The sequence below is a fragment of the Macaca fascicularis genome, chromosome 14 (assembly GCF_037993035.2).
Source record: "Macaca fascicularis isolate 582-1 chromosome 14, T2T-MFA8v1.1".
In the NCBI taxonomy this organism is placed as follows: domain Eukaryota; kingdom Metazoa; phylum Chordata; class Mammalia; order Primates; family Cercopithecidae; genus Macaca; species Macaca fascicularis.
In genome coordinates, this window is record NC_088388.1 from 77,759,560 (window position 1) to 77,773,603 (window position 14,044).

The following is a 14,044-nucleotide window of genomic DNA, read 5'->3' on the forward strand; positions in this document are numbered from 1 at the left end:
GCTTCTGCCTGCACCAATGGGCGGAAGCTGCTCCCACCGAGGGTGCCAGCGACCTCCTAATGACCAATGCCAGCAGCTGCTTTGTAATCATCTTTCTAAGTTTTCTCTACTTTTTCCCCTGTCTGTCTTCTGAACATTGGGGCTCCATCCTTGACTCCTTGCTTCTCGGTTGGTACATCTCCTTAGGTACTCTAACCTCCACCTGCTCCTTTGTCACACCCACACTCATGCTGTCCACCAGGTCTCTGTCTCAAATTCAGAGCTATCCCCACGTCAAGACCTACCTATCCATCTTCTTATTAGTAACTGCCAACAACTAACTTCCACTGGGAAGTTCTCTTAGCAGCTCAACAACTCACTTCCCCTCCTTATTTCCTAATGTACTTAGTGATATCACCATCCATCTTGTCTCCAAGTTCGAAACTCAGTGCCTATCCCTTACAGGTAAAATTCAAGTAGTCAATAAAACCAGCCTATAATGTCCTGGAATGTCTTCCCTCTTTTATACAAAAGCAGTGGCATTTGCTTTAGTGTAGGTTCTCTTCTCTCATCTAATCCCACTGGCTACAGAAACAGTCTTCCAATTGGTCTCCCTGTCTCATTTGTATATGTCACTGTCAGCCAAAGATGTCTACACAAGACCCAATTCATGCTACATCTTCACTTAAAAACTATCCTGTACTCCCCACTGCTTTCAAAACCAGACTTCCAAGCTGGCTAGCCAACAGGGACAAAGCCTGTCCTAGGCTGGCCTGGACCTCATTTTCCAGGCTCTCCTCTGGGTATCACCCTCTCATGTACTTACTCCTCCTACTTCCAGTCTCCTGGACATATCAGGCACTCACACAACAAGGGCATACGTGAGAGAGGGCATGACGAGAAACATGTAGATATTAGGGTCAGATAGAACTGGATTCAAACTCTAGCCCCTTCAATAATTGGGTATTTAACTTCTGCCTAGTCATTTAAATATTCTGAGCTTCATTTTCCTATGCGGGGGTGGGCAGAAAATATTTACTTCATATGCCTATTGTAAAAGTTTGAAATAGTTTATGTAGGCCAGGTGTGATGCTCATGCCTATAATCCTAGCACTTTGGGAGGCTGAGATGGGAGGATCACTTGAGGCCAGGAGTTCAAAACCAGTTGGGGCAACATAGAGAGGCCAGGCATAGTAGCTCACACCTATAATCCCTGCACTTTGGGAGGCCAAGGCAGGTGGATCACTTGAGGTCAGGAATTCAAGACTAGCCTGGCCAACATGGTAAAATCCCTTCTCTACTAAAAATTAAAAATTAGCTAGGCATGATGGTGGGCACCTGTAATCCCAGCTACTCAGGAGGCTGAGGCAAGAGAATTGCTTGAACCCAGGAGGCGGAGGTTGCAGTGAACTGAGATTGCACCACTGCACTCCAGCCTGGAAGACAAGAATGAGACTCTGTCTCAAAATAAATAAATAAATAAATAAATAAATAAAAATAAACATAGAGAGATCCTACCTCTACAAAAAAATAATTTAACAAAATTTAGTCAGGTGTGGTGGCACATATTTGCAGTCCTAGCTATTTTGGTAGCTGAGGTAGAAGGATTGTTTGAGGCCAGGAGTTCAAAGCTGCAGTGAGCTATGATTGTGCCACTGGACTCCAGCCTGGGTGACAAAGCAAGACCCTGTCACTAAAAAACAAAACCAAACAAACAATAAATAGTTTATGTTAAATATCTAAGATAATACTTAAGACACAGTATGCATTGAATAAACAGTAGCCAAAAGTATTAATTTTACCAAGTAGTTCCAGAGAACAGTTTGTAAAGACTGAAAAGCACCGAAACTAGAATGGGACATTGGAGAAGTTCCTTATGAACTCTGAAGAAAGCCAAATTTATAAGAACAAATAGCAGTTAGTGCCTTCGAATGTTCTGGAACTCACATTTCCACTTTTGAGTTACAGGAGTACTGGCAAAGAAAGATGGAATCTAGCAGGCTTGGGATGCATAAAGTCCTGAGGACAGAAAGAGCCTTCCTCAGCCAGGTACCTGGCAGTGCCTTGAAAGGGTAACTGTGCCTTCATTCCCTCAAAGCTGCCCGTAAGAAATTCATGCCCATAACAGAAGTTTCTAGCTTGCAGGGAAGAACATCAGTGATGTCTGACCTTCTTGCTAGGGGTTCACTGACCCTCTGATGGGGGTCTTCCAAATTCACAGTCTTGTCAGGCAGCCAGGCTTCAGGGGAAGTTCCTGGGATTGGATTCAAACACTTGGCTTTATGTTGCTGTGTCAGCCACTGGTAATAGACTGTTTCCTCATCTTTGAAACACAAATAATGATCCTTTCCAGCCAGTTCATCTGTGTGGTTGAGCAGAGACTGCTACTATCTTATGGTCTTCTCAAGTCCTCCTTGTTATTAACTGTGTCCCCCTACCAAATCCATATGTTGAAGCCTAGCCCCCAAAGTGACTGTATTTGGAGATAGGGCCTATATGGAGCTAACAAAGGTTAAGTGAGGTTCACAATGGTAGGGCCCTAATCTGATAGGACTTATGTCCTTATAAAAAGAGGAACAGTGAAATAAAAGAGGACACAAACAAATGGAAGAACATACCATGCTCATGGATAGGAAGAATCAATATTGTGAAAATGGCCACACTGCCCAAGGTAATTTGTAGATTCAATGCCATCCCCATTAAGCGACCAATGACTTTCTTCGCAGAATTGGAAAAAAACTGCTTTAAAGTTCATATGGAACCAAAAAAGAGCCCACAATGCCAAGACAATCCTAAGCAAAAAGAACAAAGCTAGAGGCATCACACTACCTGACTTCAAACTATACTACAAGGCTACAGTAACCAAAACAGCATGGTACTGATACCAAAACAGAGATATAGACCAATGGAACAGAACAGAGTCCTCAGAAATAATACCACACATCTACAGCCATCTGATCTTTGACAAACCTGACAAAAACAAGAAATGGGGAAAGGATTCCCTATTTAATAAATGGTGCTAGGAAAATTGGCTAGCCATAAGTAGAAAGCTGAAACTGGATCCTTTCCTTACTCCTTATATGAAAATTAATTCAAGATGGATTAGAGACTTAAATGTTAGACCTAAAACCATAAAAACCCTAGAAGAAAACCTAGGTAATACCATTCAGGACATAGGCATGGGCAAGGACTTCGTGTCTAAAACACCAAAAGCAACGGCAACAAAAGCCAAAATTGACAAATGGGATCTCATTAAACTAAAGAGCTTCTGCAGAGCAAAAGAAACTACCATCAGAGTGAATAGGCAACCTACGGAATGGGAGAACATTTTTGCAATCTACTCATCTGACAAAGGGCTAATATCCAGAACCTGTAAAGAACTCAATCAAATTTACAAGAAAAAAACAAACAACCCCATCAAAAAGTGGGCAAAGGATATGAACAGACACTTCTGAAAAGAAGACATTCATACAGCCAACAGACATATGAAAAAATGCTCATCATTACTCGCCATCAGAGAAATGCAAATCAAAACCACAATGAGATACCATCTCACACCAGTTAGAATGGCAATCATTAAAAAAATCAGGAAGCAACAGGTGCTGGAGAAGATGTGGAGAAATAGGAACACTTTTACACTGTTGGTGGGATTGTAAACTAGTTCAACCATTATGGAAAACAGTATGGCGATTCCTCAAGGATCTAGAACTAGAAGTACCATATGACCCAGCCATCCCATTACTGGGGATATACCCAAAGGATTATAAGTCATGCTGCTATAAAGACACACGCACACGTATGTTTATTGCGGCACTATTCACAATAGCAAAAACTTGGGATCAATCCAAATGTCCATCAGTGACAGACTGGATTAAGAAAATGTGGCACATATACACCATGGAATACTATGCAACCATAAAAAAGGATGAGTTTGTGTCCTTTGTAGGGACATGGATGCAGCTGGAAACCATCATTCTCAGCAAACTATCACAAGAACAGAAAACCAAATACCACATGTTCTCACTCGTAGGTGGGAATTGAACAATGAGATCACTTGGACACAGGAAGGTGAACATCACACACTGGGTCCTATTGTGGGGAGGGGGGAGGGGAGAGGGATAGCATTAGGAGATATACCTAATGTAAATGAGGAGTTAATGGGTGCAGCACACCAACATGGCACATGTATACATATGTAACAAACCTGCATGTTGTGCACATGTACCCTAGAACTTAAAGTATAATAATAATAATAAAAAAGAATCTTACCATAAAAAAATAAATAAACAAACAAACAAACAAATAAATAAATAAATGAAAAGGCCAGATGCGGTGGCTCACGCCTGTCATCCTAGCACTTTGGGAGGCCAAGGTGGATGGATCACAAGTTCAGGAGATTGAGACCATCCTGGCTAACTCTCTACTAAAAATAAAAACTAAAAAACCATCTCTACTAAAAATACAAAAATTAGCTGGTTGTGATGGCGTGTGCCTGTAATCCCGGCTACTCAGGAAGTTGAGGCAGGAGAATGGCTTGAACCAGGGAGGTGGAGGTTGCAGTGAGCTGAGATTGCGCCACTGCACTCCAGCCTGGCAACAGAGCGAGACTTCGTCCAAAGAAAGAAAAAAAAGGAGGAAAAGACACCAGAGATCTCTTTCCCTCCATACATACACAGAGAAAAGCCCACATGAGGACGAGGACAAAGTGAGAAGGTGACCGTTGCCAGCCAGGAAGAGAGGCCTCACCAGAAACCAACCCTGCCAGTACCTGGATTTTGGATGTGTAGTGTTCAGAACTGTGAGAAATAAACTTCTGTTTTAAACTACTCAGTTTGTGGTATTTTGTTATGGCAGCCCTAGCAGACTAACACACTCCTTTATTTCTTCTTTTTAGGGTGACTCTTTTCTTGTATTTTTCTCTCTGGATTCCCACTTCTGCTCTGTCCCCAAGTTGCTAATAATATTTGTACACTGCTTTCCAGCTCACTAAACACTCTTCTCAAAATACGTCCTTTCTGCCTCACAAGCTCCTTCTACATGCCTGGCAGAGGTAGCAGCCCTTCTCTCTGCTCCCATGGAGCTCCCACGGACCCCTTTGTTGGCCCAGGCCACATTATACTGGAAGTATTTATGAAAGGGTTGGTTCTCCCAATTGATTGTAGGCTCTTTGAGGGCAAAACTTCTGTTTTATTCACTGTGAAACCTCCAGCACTTAGCAAAGCAGATGTTCAGCAAATGCTGAATACTTGACACATTTAGAAACACACTGAGTACCTACCATGAATCCTATGCTTTCACATCATTGTCAGATTCTCTAAAGTAAGTTTGATTCCCAAGGATAGATGAGTTTGGTGAGGGTAAGACTTATCCAAAATCCCACAGCTCATAACTAGTAGAGCCCAAATCTAAACCCAGGCTGGGTTGACTCCAAAGTCTTTATCCTTTCCTTGGACCACACCATCTATCTGGTCAGCTCTACCCCCAACTGTACTCCTGCCTCCAACAACCTCAACTATCGACCACCAGTGCCAATTCCAGCAGAGATTCACATGTTAATTGCAGCTAGGTTATTCCTAAGAGGGTGTTACCGAACAGGCGGCCTCACATTTAATTATGTCCCACATATCAGTGGTGCTGTAAAGGGAAAGAAAAAATAATACCACTATGTGAGAACCCTCTCAAAGCTGCCGTTCTGTCAGTGGAAAAGCCAGCTGGCAAACGGGAATGAGCAACTGCCTTTAGCAACTGATAGAAAAAAAAAAAAAGAGCTAAAAGAAAATAAAAATTTAATCATCATTTGTAAAAATTAAACCATTACTGATAAAATATCTTCCATCAGAAGCTCCATCTGAATGGAGGGTGGGAGCAGGGGTTCCTGCAGCAGGAGTGAGTGCCAGGTTAGAGATGTTCTATAAACAAGTCAGATGAGTGGACAGCAGGCATGTGGCCGGCCCATTGTGAGTCTAGGAGGTGTGAGTGCCATGGTCTCTAAGGCCCCATCTGTCTTTTTGACTCTCTAAGAAAGGGTATAAGGACACACATGGGTGTCACCACTCCAGAAACTTGGATTTAGACCTGGTCACTGAGATGTAAGAGTAAGAATGTGTGCTTTGAATTGCTAACCTACCTCTGCTATTTCCTATTTATGAGATCTTGGCAATTAGCATTAGATCTCTGAGCCTCAATTTCTGAATTAGGCTTCTATGTGTTTCTCTGGATTTCTTTATCAGGACGTGTGTTTACCACTTATCCTTATTTATCTTTACATATGTGTATATATATTTGATGATTGTCTTTAAACTTGGGAATCCATCTCAAACTGCCTCAAACCTGTCTATGAACACCATGAAGGCAGAAAGCATGACTATTTTATATACCAGTGACAGTGCATGCCTGCTCAGAACTGGCACATGAAAGGCAATGAGTAAACACGGGTTGAATAAAGAACAAATGAACAGATGCAGTGTCTAGGTCTGTCTGCAACCTGAGTCTACCACTCTGGACTTGCTCCTGCTGTCTGTCCCCCTTAAAGTATCATGCAAGGTGCTTTGAGGCATAATGGAAAACATCATAGTTCCTGGATGATACAAAGAGACTGAACCAAGCCATTTTCCTTCCTCCTCAATTACATGGGCAGCTTCTCCTTTTTCTCAGCTTCGCTTACCCTAACTTACTAGCCCATGAAAAACCTCAAGGTCAAGTACCATGTCTGCCTCCTGGCTATACCGATGCCCAGACAAGGGTCTGGCACATGGTAAGGGGGAGGTTTTAGTTGGTCTTTGTTGAACCAAACAGACTTGATGAAGTCTGTGGCAGACACTGCTATGTGCCTACCCCATATTCATTTCCCTTCTCCCTGAGAGAACCCTAATTTTGTTGAGAGTACCAATGTGGCAAGCTAAAAATATCCCCTTCCTCAGACTTCCTTATAGCTCTGAGTGTCCAAGTGACACAGCTCTGCCAAAGAAATGGAAGCTGAATGTTTTAGGGAAAATTCTGCTTTCCTGCTTCCTTATCTTTTTTTATTTTTCCTGCCTCACATGCAGACATGAGCCCCAGAATTATAGCTGCCATTTTATGACCATGAGGTAGCAAGCATAAAAACAGCAGCCCATCTTCTAGACAAAAAGTGTGCATGAGAACATCAAAACTCCACTTAAATGCTACTCTACTGGGGATTTTGGTTATCTGTACACTATTGCCTTGCTAAGTATTTCCCACAGAGAGACAAGCCTTTATTGCTTGGTTGCTGCATTGTCCTTGGGCTACTTTTTCTTCTTACCTGCCCTTGCAATTCCAGGTAAAGATTCTGAAGGTTCAGCAATGGCAGAACACTTTTACACTGTTGGTGGGATTGTAAACTAGTTCAACCATTGTGGAAAACAGTATGGCGATTCCTCAAGGATCTAGAACTAGAAATATCATATGACCCAGCCATCCCATTACTGGGTATTTACCCAAAAGATTATAAATCATGCTGCTATAAAGACACATGCACACGTATGTTTACTGCGGCACTATTCACAATAGCAAAGACTTGGAATCAACCCAAATGTCCATCAGTGACAGACTGGATTAAGAAAATGTGGCACATATATACCATGGAATACTGTGCAGCCATAAAAAAGGATGAGTTTGTATCCTTTGTAGGGACATGGATGCAGCTGGAAACCATCATTCTCAGCAAACTATCACAAGAACAGAAAACCAAATACCGCATGTTCTCACTCATAGGTGGGAACTGAACAATGAGATCACCTGGACTTGGGAAGGGGAACATCACACACCGGGTCCTATTATGGGGAGGGGGGAGGGGGGAGGGATGGCATTGGGAGTTATACCTGATGTAAATGATGAGTTGATGGGTGCTGACGAGTTGATGGGTGCAGCACACCAGCATGGCACAGGTGTACATATGTAACAAACCTGCATGTTGTGTACATGTACCCTAGAACTTAAAGTATAATAATAATAATAATAATAAAATAAAGAAAGAAATTTAAAAAAAATATCCCAAGGGCAGCAGAGATGCTGGGGGTGGGGACAGTGGGGAGCCCTGCCCTTCAGTGAGCAGAGACATTTACTGGCAGGGCTAGTGTCCGAGTCTGCAGATGTAGTGCTCTGATACTCCTAGCTCTCTTCCACTCAACAGAATTTTGGCCACAGTCTGTCTCCAATGGCTGACTTGAGCTCCCTTGGCCTACAATTTCATTCCACTTATACCAGATTGCTCCAAATAAATCACCATATTAGGGAGAGGTAAATTCACAGGGTGCTTTTCCAAAGAAGTGTTTCCATTAGAAATTTCACAAAGTGTTGCCAATGTCATTTACAAGAAGGTTAATTTATTACCAAGAGACCTCAATTCTTCATTGCTGTATTTATGTCTTATAATTCAGAGGAAGAGGATATAAGGAGAGGTGGAGAAGGGACTTATTAAAAACCAAAAATCACTCCTCAATCATTTTTCTTAGTTTCTTCATTTAAGTAGTGCAGGTTTTTACACAAATTATGGTATATAATGTCAGAGATTTTTCTCTCCAGATCTTTGTAAATGCACTCAGAGGCAAATACCTAATCAAAGTAATGGAAACAAAGAAATAACACAGTCCAGTGGCCTTTGGAAAATCATGAAGGACCCAATTTTGGTGACCCTTGGAAGATAGGAATTTGGGTGAATTTAGGTGAAGTATCGAGGCATACCTAGAGAAAAAGAGGAATGGATTGTAGGGAAAGCAAATCACTAGCTAGCATCACTGAACAAGTTCTTTGTTCTTCCTCACACCCTCTTTCCCTCCCTCCTTTTCTTTGTCCTTCTGAAGTCACTAAGTTCACTCCCAGTAACCTCCCTTGACCACATAAATTCACGAGCTCTCGTTCCGGGTCTCATCAGATAGAACTTCTAGCTCTAATCATTTTATTCCCTTGCTCAAAAGCCTGCCATAGTGCCTAATACTTAAATAATAAACATTTTGCTTAGCGTGGCATTTAAGGCTCTCCTTGATAACTCATTTCTCTCCTTTAAGGCATTCTGTGCTCCAGTCAAACAGAACTGCTGGCTTCTTATAGCCAGCTCTTACTTTTCGGCCTACCGAACTTTACTCATGCTGGTAGTACCTACTATCTGGAATAATTTCCTTAACACTTGCCCTACCATTTTCCTTTTTTAAATGTAAAAATTTCACCCATTCTTTAAGGTCCAAATTAAATGTCACTTCATCCAGAAAGCTCTCCCTGACCCATCCAGCTAGACAAGTCCTCACCTTCCTTCAACCCTCGTGGGACTTTGATCCATGACTCCAGGAGAGACCATTCTTACTCTTTTCCTTGGCTTAGAGCTATTTACTATATAAATCTTTCATCTCCCTTAATCTGGACTATGAGCTACTTTTGCCAGAAGCCATGTCATACCTTCCCTGTAGCCTCAGCTTGGGTAAGAACAAAGATGCAATACTTATTGGATAATGGAAAGCAAAGAGGAAGGAGAGAAGGAGGAATAGAGGGAAGAAAGAAACTAAATCTGCTTCTAATCCCTGGACATAAAGAACAGACTGATTTATAGTAACTGCCTGGACATGAACAAAATGACTCTTCTTTTCAGTGAGTACCAGGGAGGCCAGAGCAAGTTTCTCATAAAAATTCACAGTCTCTACATTTTCTAACAGCAGTTCTCATTTCTTTTCTCTAGGTTTCTAAATCCACTGCAGGGCACCTCTGTTATGTTCCAGCCTGGCTCACATTGCCACAATGTCAGGCTGATCTGTCCTCTATGCTTCAGCATCAGCCAGAATGAAAAGATAGGATGCTATCTGAAGAATGAAAGCAGTACAATACGAACTTGTTAGGTCTTGGGTTGCAAGCAATACATACAAAGGTATTTTTACTTTTAAAATTTTAGATGTGAGATTTTCCTCATGGTCTTCTTAATGACTTCTCAAGAAAACTTCTTGCGTTGATGTAATATGGTTATTAATAATTGAAGGCAAGTTAACAAGGGGGAAATTACATTCCATATAATACAAATGGAAAAAATATTTAATAGTAACAGTGAAAAATAGTGAGAGATTATGGTATTGTGCGGACAGTGTGGGATATGGAGACCAAGTTTCATCCTAGCTTTGACCTTAACTTTGGGCTAGTCAACCAAGTTTTCTGAGCCTTGATTTCTTCATCTGTAAAGTTGAGGTCAACATATCTATTGTCTAAACTTCTTGTGAGGACTAGGTAACATAAAAAAGAGAGTTAAACATGGTCCTCAACACACAATAGGTGTTCTGTAAATATTTGCTGAGTGAATGAATGAACAGATGGAAAACAGAAGTAAGTGATACCAAAAATGGCAGTTTTGATACTGGGAAGAAGGCAAATTGCTCAAGGAGGAAGATCATAAGCTTTGGAGTCAGACAGATGCAAATTCATGTCCTAACTTTTCTTTTAACAACCCTGAACCTTAATTTACTCATCTGCAATAGGGAGGTGATAATAAAAATAAGAATAATCATCTCATGGAATTACTGCAAGCCTTAAAGAATGTATGTGAAAACGCTTTGCAAACTGCAATGAGTGAATTACAGTTCAGCTAGTGATACACATTCTCCTCCTTCGTTCAACATCTGGGGTCAGCAAGGCAACCCACCTCAGCCCAGCCAGGACCAGAGTCAGTAGGCTCGGATTCTGGATCTCCACCTGCAGGGAAAGCCTGTTGTTTCTGAAAAAAGCTTCCACGTTTTGTTCTAAAACTTGCTTGGTTTCAGTGCTCTGTGTGTGTGTGTGTGTGTGTGTGTGTGTGTGTGTAAATGCATCTAGTTCACCGGGAGCTCTGTCAACATCAGGTCTCTGTGTGTATATATTTGTGTGTACAGTTTGTAAAGTGCTTTTAGATTTTTTAAAGGCAAAAGTTAAACTCATGTCACTGAAAATCCTCAGCTGGATTGCATTAAATGGAGGGAAAAGCAAAAACGTACACAACATAGCCATTTGTGAAACACAATTATTTCTCCTGTTACTTAATTACAAACAGACATAAATACTCTGGATTCTGACATCTCAGATCTTCTTAAATTCTAGATCCGCATTTTGACATATAATGAAGGAAGGGTTGGATTCCAATTTGTGTGTTAAGCAAACCCGAGAGTTACAATTATATATTGGGACCATAATGACTTCACTAAAACAAGACCTAAACTTTTAATTAACCTGCCAAGACAAATTACAACTCATAGCTCAGAGGTAATGATCACAGACAGCTGAGACTCAATGCCAGGGACTCTTGGGGAAAGAGGGATTAATAGCAACATCAGAATCAGTCTGTTTTTATATTAGAGAAAAAAACAGTATTCATTAAACCATCACTGTAGCTTGAAGGGAGACAGACAGGTCAGAAAGGCAGCAAGAGAAAGGTGGAAGGAGAAAGAGGATGGGAGAGAGTATTAAAACAGCTTCTATTTATTGAGTGCTTGTGGTAGCCCAGAGCCTGTGCTAAGCACTTTCTATTTCTCTGTTTAATCTTCACAATGGGGATTGCAAAGCACTATTGTTCCATTTTCCAGACAAGAAGAATGAGGCTTAGAGAGGTGGCATAACTGTCTCTGGTCGCAGAGCTAACATGCGACAGTAGGGAAGGAAGGAATGGAAAATAGTTCTGGTAAGGCATCTGTCTTCAAAGCTTCCTTGACAGAACACCGGAATCAGGATCCCCTGGCTTTACTGCAGGTCTACTGAGCCATATTTTCTGGAGAAAAGGCCCAGGAATGTGAATTTTCCCCTGGCGTCCCAGGTGATTCTTTTATTCAACAGTGTTTGAGAAACATCTGTAAAGTACTATATCCACTCAAAATGTGGTCCACAGCAGCCTCGGTATCACTGGGTGAGGTTGGAAATGCTGAATCTAAGGTCCCACCCAGATCTGCTGAAGCAGAATTTGCATTTTATCAAGACTTTCAGGTGGTTCACTCAAGTCTGAGAAGCATAGTATGACCTAGTGGCCCTAAAATACATTACAGGGTTAAGAGGAAGTGAAGACAGGTGTCCACATTTAGGTGAGAATAGCAGAACCAGAGGGAAAAGCAAGACCATATCCCTAATTATGACAAGACAGGTTAGCAAGCTCTGACAAGCCAAGGGTTGGAAAAGATGCCACACTGTGCCTATGGTTTATTCCTCTATGATGTGTATCCTAATTAAAAGTGGCTTTCTTCTGGGGTTTGTATTAATATCCTTTCATATTTATGCTAAGTTATTAAAAATAAGGAATTCTGATTGTAAAAGTCCTTAGTTTTGAACAAGTGCTACTCTATGCTTCTTTGTAAACCATGCTTAAGGGAAATCAGGCCACGAGACCATGAAGCTGTAACTCGGGCACCACCACGACTTGATGATCATGTCCCTAAACTGTCGCCATCCTATCTGGAGAGGAAAAAGAATCAGGGCCTGTAGCCTCCCAAACCCTGCCAAGTGACAGCCTAACAGGATGACGGCCAGACTGGGGCCTCTGATGACAGGGAACGGGCTATACTGTTAGCCTTAATGTCACCAGTGACTCTGAGCTGCAGCCTCAAATACCAGAATCCTGAAAAACTAAAAGTTGGGAACCCCAAGTGATTTGTGTAAGGTCAAAACCCAAGTTTGTGCTGGAGACTGAAAATGGAGCAAAATCCCTGCCACAGTTCACAAGAAGGTATCCGGGCAGGAAACCAACAGTACCACAACTGCCTGACAGTCGCTGGCGCCAATCCTGCCAGGGGAGCTTGTCCCCTCATTCACTGCATGACACTGCACCCCACTGGGCTGGATGCCAGGAGGCAGATAAGATCCTGGCAAAGCCCTGTCCTCTAGGCACTCAGAGTCCAGCGGCTCAGACAGATATCTCTAAAACAAGGACTGTACAAGGTGGTAATTTCTACATCAGAGCTAGTTGCCTGAAAGCCTCTACCTCCTTCATTTTGCCAAGAGGGTAAAATATTGAGCCTGTATTTAGAGCAGAAGCTTTTTAGCCACACCCTGTATTTAATGGGAAGATACTTTCTGTCTCAACACAAAGGGTAAAATTTCAAGTAAGTGGGAAATGGCCTGAAAATGACTCCTGTTTAAAAGTAAGAACCAGGGGCTGGGTATGGTGGTTCATGCCTGTAACCTCAGCATTTGGGAAAGTCAAAGTGGGCGGCTCACTTGAGCCCAAGAGTTTGAGACCAGCCTAGGCAATGTGGTGAAACCTCATCTCTACAAAACATACAAAAATTAGCTGGGCATGGTGGTGTGTGCCTGTGGTCCCAGCTATTTGGGAGGCCGAGGCAGGAGGATCACTTGAGCCCAGGAGTTCAAGGTTGCAGTGAGCCCTGATTGAGATACTGCATCCCAGTCCAGGTAATAGAGTAAGACCTGGTCTAAAAAATAAAAAGTAAGAACCAGGGTCTTGTAAGAGTTTTGGAAACCTAGTACCAGATTCAGAGATTTTTTTGGGTTTTGTTTGAGACAGTGTCTCAGTCTGTCACCCAGGCTGGAATGCAGTAGTATGATCACAGCTCACTGCAACCTCAATCTCCTGGGCTCAAGGGATCCTCCCACCTCAGTCTCCTGAGCAGCTGGGACCACAGGCATGCACCATCACACCTGGATAATTTTATTATTATTATTATTTTATAGAAATGAGGATCTTGCTATGTTGCCCAGGCAGGTCTTGAACTCCTGGCCTCAAGCAATCCTCCTGGTTCTGCCTCCCAAAGTGCTGAGATTATAGGTATGAGCCACCACATCTAACCTGGATTCACACATTTTTATCAGACTCCATTTTTCCATGTCAGAGAGACTCCTAGCCAATGACTGAGACAGAGAGTTTTCAGGTGAACTCTAGACCACGTAGAACTGTTCATTAAGCAGAAACCCCCTTCCCAGCTGTTCTGTTTAATGCAGTTATATTCTTCCATAACTTTTATTTTCCTGTAGGGCATTTTTATCTCCAGGCTATGTCATAGTGCTTCTAATATAAACTCAGAAAAAGATGTTTTCTGACCCGAACCGCCAAGACCATCACGTCCTCCAGCGCACTAGGGCAGTCTAAGAGGTGGAC

General features: G+C 42.1%; 1 protein-coding gene across 18 annotated transcripts in view; it reads right to left on the reverse strand.

Annotated features, from left to right (window-relative positions):
- TENM4 (teneurin transmembrane protein 4) overlaps window positions 1–14,044 on the reverse strand; it is a 791,957-nt gene that overhangs the window by 185,606 nt on the left and 592,307 nt on the right. The window lies entirely within an intron of this gene.